Source organism: Rhinolophus sinicus, chromosome X (genome assembly GCF_036562045.2).
Source record: "Rhinolophus sinicus isolate RSC01 chromosome X, ASM3656204v1, whole genome shotgun sequence".
Classification (NCBI taxonomy): Eukaryota; Metazoa; Chordata; class Mammalia; order Chiroptera; family Rhinolophidae; genus Rhinolophus; species Rhinolophus sinicus.
Window position 1 is genome coordinate 102,055,600 of NC_133768.1, and position 6,149 is coordinate 102,061,748.

The 6,149-nt window shown below is 37.6% G+C and overlaps 1 non-coding gene across 1 annotated transcript; it reads left to right on the plus strand.

Moving 5' to 3' along the window:
- The first annotated feature begins 3,540 nt into the window (after positions 1-3,540).
- Positions 3,541-3,647, plus strand: LOC141569827 (U6 spliceosomal RNA). Its single transcript, XR_012493607.1, has one exon. It is a non-coding gene; the product is annotated as a U6 spliceosomal RNA (small nuclear RNA).
- Positions 3,648-6,149: the final 2,502 nt, after the last annotated feature.

Here is a 6,149-nt window from a genome sequence, read left to right on the forward strand (position 1 = left end):
AAAAAAAAGAGGCTATGTGCAAATAAAGTCATTTCTGTTTCTGGAAATCACGTTTATAAGCACCACAAATACATTTCAATTGATAAAGGAAGCAGTAGGTAAAAATGTGTTAGTCAAATACTTCCTGTTCACTACCGACATATACATATTTTTCTCGTACATTGCTCAATTGCGAAATCAGGGGGAAAGCATGCAATAAACATTTTTTTTTGCAGCAAATTTTTAGTAAAATATCTGTAAAAAGAAGACCAAATATACCAATGTGGAATATTACAATGTATTTGATTAATTTTTTCTTCTTTTAATACAAAATTGTCAGATAATCTTGTCCTGCAAAAATACTACATTTTAAAATTCAGTGTGGTGCTATCAGGCACCCCCGGTTTCTTCGAGCTATAACTGGTACCGAGCTCGTGCTGCTTGTCAAAATTTAATGAGAGGGCCCGTTCTAAAATAATTGAATTTTCATATCAGAACGAACCAGGATTACTCAGACAATAAAATTGCTGAGTCCTGTACTGTTACCGGCAAATACCTTTTGCTTTGCTCATGAAATCAGTATGTAAATGTTCAGGGTTTGTATTTAAGGCATCTTAGGCATTTGGAGTTGTAGTACTAGCAATAATTTCAAATGGTGCCGGTGATAAGTAGTTGGTTTTTTATAATGTTCAAAGTGTAATTTGTTTGGTGAATCAGGATAAGCATTTGGTTTATATTTTATATAAATGTTAATGCATTTGCAGTTTAATTATGTTTCTTAACTTTTAACATTTCAGAAGTCAAATTTGAAGACTAGTCCATCAGATTGTCTTGCTTTCATAACATTCTCAAAAATGGGAGCACCCCCATGCAGTGAGTTGAAAAAGTAAGAGGTAAAGTTCGTGATGCTAGGTTTTGGGGGGCTGGGAGCACTGATAATGAAGTGGGAGAAATGCCCATGTCTTCGGGGGACCCTCCCCCATAACACTGAGCTCTCTGAGACACAGCTTCCAACCCGAGAGCCCTCTCTCTAGCAATAGCAAGGAAGACACCTCCAGGGACTCGCTAAGTTATTTCTTGTATGATAATCGAGTTGGAGAGCAACTATGAATAAAGTAGTATCATTTTTTAAAATTAACAAGGGTTTCTGTAACATTGCGATGACTGAGGGCATCAGGACAGGAAAAAGCTCTTTCGAGTTTGGTGGAGCAAGTTGGCTTAAGAAATATTTTCTATATTCTTATTTTTAAAATTATCTGCAGGTGCCTTGCCTTTAAGCACATGTACGCTCAATCAAAAGCTAGCTCTGTAATTTACAAGTGATCGTTACATTTGTCCAAACTATGATTTTTTTCACATCTCCTTTATGACATGCATTGGTTTAGTTGAAAGGGGATTGGATAATGCAACCTCAGAGGAAGAAGACCTAGCTTTTGCTTTCTTTTTCGTTATAGACTACACGAGTCATCAAGCTATAGTTCATGAGACAAATCTGGCCTGTTGCATGGTTTTGTAAATAAAGCTTTATTGGAACACAGCCACACTTATTTATTCATATATTGCCTATGTCTGTCTTCATGCGAGAAGGGCAGAGTTGAGTCCTTGGAGCAGAGATCATATGTCCTGCAAAGTCTAAAATATTTACTATCTGGCCCTTTATAGAAAAAGTGTGCAAACCCCAGATTTAGTAGATAGTCTTGGGCAGATAACTTCTCATTTTTCATTGGTGTGTACCAAAGCTTGTCCCAAACATTTTGCATTCATACACTCATTTATCCCTCACAGAACCCCTATGTCAGCACTGTTACTATCCTCATTTTGCATATAATGAAAAGGAGACACAGAAAGATTAAGTGACATGACCATGCTCACTTTTTGACTTTATTGTGGAATTTTTCGAGCATGCATAAAAATGAAGAGTATAATGAATCACTAACTACTCAGCATTCAGCTTCAATAATTAATAATGTGTTGCCATATTTGTTTTATCTACTATCCCTTTCACTATACCTTCCAAATATTTTTGTGTATGTAGAGCAAATCTTAAATACCATGTCATTGCACCTGCAAATACTTCAATATGTATCTCTAACAGATAAACTTTAAAAAATATAATTGAAGTGGCATTATATCTAACAAAATTCACAATAATTCCATAATATCATCTAATATCCAATCCAAATTGAAATGTTTCTGATTGTCTTAAGTTTTTGTTTTATAATTGGTTTTTAAAAATGAGAATCCAAATGAGATCCACTCATTGCATTTAGAAATTATGTCACTACATTTATCTTAATATAAAATGGCCTCTACCTCTTTCTCCCTCTACCTCGTCCATTCATTATTTTTAAAAAATTAGTTCATTTGAACTGTGGAATGTCCCATGTTCTGGATTTGACGAATTGCTACTTTTGGGTACAGTTTAACTTGTTTCTGTTTTCCCAGTATTTCTTTTACAATCATAGGTAGATATAAGTGTTTGATTAAATTAAGTGTGTGTGTGTGTGTGTGTGTGTGTGTGTGTCTGTCTGTGTCTGCATACGCACCTGCATGCAAGCACATTTCTTGAGACTTCTTCATAATTGGTGATGTGTACTTCCTGTTGTATCAGGAGGCACATACGGTCTGGTTGTTAGCTCTAAAAAGTGAGGCAAGCCTTCCTCAGTGGGCTCAGGTGATGTCAATCTGACCCTGCCATTATGAAGTTTTCATCATCGCCTTTTCTCCTAACAGTTTTATTATCACTTAGTGGTTGTTTTCTAGATCCTCTATTTCATTGAGAGCTGCAAAATGGTGATTTGGGGATTTTTTCATTCTTCCATAAAGAACCTTCCATCATCAACTATTGGTCTACCTTGAGGTACAGTTTATACAGGAGCAGCAGAATGAATGCTGAATTTTTATGATCTATTTGTGAATTTTTATTGTGATGAGTCAGTGTCTTCATAACTTCCAATAGTAACCAATGATTATTTTAGCGTTACTATTTAAAAAGTGTGGATTTTTAAATGTATTTTTGCTTCAGTAGATTACAGTAAATCTTTTTGATGCTTTAATTGCCCCATTTTTGCAGTTGGCTATTGCACCTTTTTGATACGACTCCAGTGATCTTTGAAAGTATATTTGCTTTCTGGCACAATATCTCAGGGCCATTTTGTACACTTCATTCCCCAAACTTAGAATCAGTCATTTCTCTAGGAAGTTCTGGTTCCTTTTGCTGGGAAATGTCATTTAGAAACCACAATCTTGGTGCTACTCATTGCTACTGGATAGTAAGTGCTTCTAGACTTTTCAGTGGACAAAGCTAGGAAATATGTACTTTATGGAAAGACAATAATCATGAGATCATTTTGATATTCCTGTTTTTATTTATTAAATGTATTGGGGTGACATTGGTGACATTTCCAATTTAAGTGTAAGGTTTCAGGATTTTTACTTAACTTCTTTGGTTTTGTATTTATGTCCCTTTTTCCTTATGCTGAGAATCTTGGTTGCTAGTGATAGCATGCTTATTTGCTTTAGCCTACAATTTACATAAGGTAATTTAAAAATAGCACTACGGCGCTTGCTTCGGCAGCACATGTACTAAAGTTGGAACGATACAGAGAAGATTAGCGTGGCCCCTGCTCAAGGATGACACGCAAATTCGTGAAGCATTCCATATTTTTTTGATTTAAAAAAATGAAACCATTAAAAAAGTTAGAAGTGAAAAATAAATAAATAAAATTAAAATAAAATAGCTCTACCATCTTACTATTACCAGTAAGACAGTTGAAGTTTTCTACCCTCTTAACCCCTATGCTAAATGGGCTCTCAGGAAAATGGGAATTATAATCCTGGATCTGCCTGAAGGTTGTGTGTGGAAGCAGGTGATCTGTCGGGTCCCCCCATCTGTGAGATTTCTTAGAAGTCGGTATGTCTTTAGACAGTTTAAAACATGTGTGAGATGGCTAAAGTGCTTGTGTTTGAGCCAGAAGGTCCCACTTCTAAGTTCTTTACTAGGCTTTCACTCAGAGATTACACTGATCTTTTGGTATAAGAACATACGAGGTCTGACAATTAAGTTTGCAAACTTGTTGCAACCATGTTACTAACCTTTTTCTAGCAGAGGGATTGTTCACGATGAATTTGTACCAACTGGACAAACAGGTAACCAAGTTTACTATTTGGAAGTGCTGAAAAGGCTGCATGAAAAAGTTACACAACCTGAACTTTTTGCCAACAATTCATGGCTCTTGCATCACGACAATGCACCAGCTCACATGGCACTGTCTGTGAGGGAGTTTTTAGCCAGGAAACAAATAACTGTATTGGAACACCCTCCCTACTCACCTGATCTGGCCCCCAATGACTTCTTTCTTTACCCAGAGATAAAGGAAATACTGAAAGGAAGACATTTGGATGACATGCAGGACATCAAGGGTAATACGATGACAGCTCTGATGACCATTCCAGAAAAAGAGTTCCAACATTGCTTTGAAGGGTGGACTAGGCACTGGCATGGGTGCATAGCTTCCCAAGGGGAGTACTTCGAAGGTGACTGTAGTGATATTCAACAATGAGGTATGTGGCACTTTTTCTAGGATGAGTTCACAAACCCAATTGTCCAACCTCGTATGCCTCTGCAGATATTGTATAGCAAGTAACCATCATATAATAAGCTAAATTTAGGGATCATAAAGGATAATTTACATACTGTATATTTTTTTCTGATATGTAAAACACCTTCGTGTTGTCTCATTTGATCCTCATATCTCCCCTAGGTGGTAGGTACTATTATTTTCTCTATTTTCCAGATGAGGATCAGAAGGGTTAAGTACTTTCCCAAAGTCGCACAGCTAGTAAGTGGCAGTGCAGGAATCCTCTGCACTAAGAGTCTGTGGTCTTCAGACTCATAACCTAGCATTCCTTCTAGCACATCAAGATAGTCAGCATATCCTTGGATAATGTTTGCTGCCCAGTAATGGTGGTGTTTTTAACTTCTCTGGGAGGATGGGGAGAGAGAATGCTTTGAGATTCCTGAGAAGGGCTAATGGTCCTTTCCTTTGGTAGCCCTTAGGTCATCAGGCACAGAGCCCAAGGCATGGACTTCAGTGTCTCCCATTTTTAATGTTTCTGTTGCTCTCCCTTTCCCACTCCGGCTTGGCTGTTTGAGTTGTTTGAAGAAGGAGGAGGAGATCTGGTGAAACTTCTTCCTTCAACTCAGAACGTAACTCTGCAATTGACATGGCTGACCTGGCATCTTCTCAACCAGCCATGGCCAGGGTCGCCTTCCATTGCTGTCCCATGTGCCAATGACAGCTGCAGTCATTTTGAAAGAACATCCTACTCTTTTTTCTCTCTATTAGATAGAGATTTCAACTCATTTCATATCAGTGATTACTCAGCTAAAAAATAGCTACAGTTTTTCCACTGTTACCCTTTCCTACTAAAACATTGACATTTCTCCTCACAGACATCTTGGGTATTTCAACTGTAGCTTCCCTGAAATTTATGAAATCTCAGAGAAATACGGGGATTAACCACAAAATATAGCCAAGTACATGAAGTAGGGTGTCTGTATTATACTAACTTCCTCTGAGGAGCTGGAGAATATATGAATTGATCCTGAAGGCAGGAATGCTAGAATGTTTGAGGGTTTGCCAGGTCCATCGTTTGCCATAGTTTGGAAAAGTAAGGGAAGAGAGAGAAATATTTCTACTATGTGTACCTGCCTTCCGAGGTAAGAACTCGCTTTGCAAGGTAAGAATCATTTCCTTCACGGGTCCCAGCTCCCCCACCCCTAATTCTCGCAAGGGATCTGGAACCAGATTGCTTGGGTTCCAATCCTAACCTCGCCAATATACATCTTTGGGAAAGTTACTTAATCTTTCTGTGCCTCAGTTTTCTTATCTGTCAACTGGAGATAAAATAGTACCTAGTTCATATGATTATGAGAATCAAAGAGATCATTTCATAATGCTTAGCATAGAGCTTGGCAATAGCAGCCACTCATCTGCTGGATGTTATTATTTATCATGAATGTTATCGATTATTGTCATTCTCATCTTCATCAAAATAATATATTATCCAGGCCTCAAACCCATGTAGTGATACAAATCACAAGTAGCGATTGGACTTTTTGCTCCCTTGTCTTGGGTATTTCATTCAAAAGTGGGACTTTTTCCTTA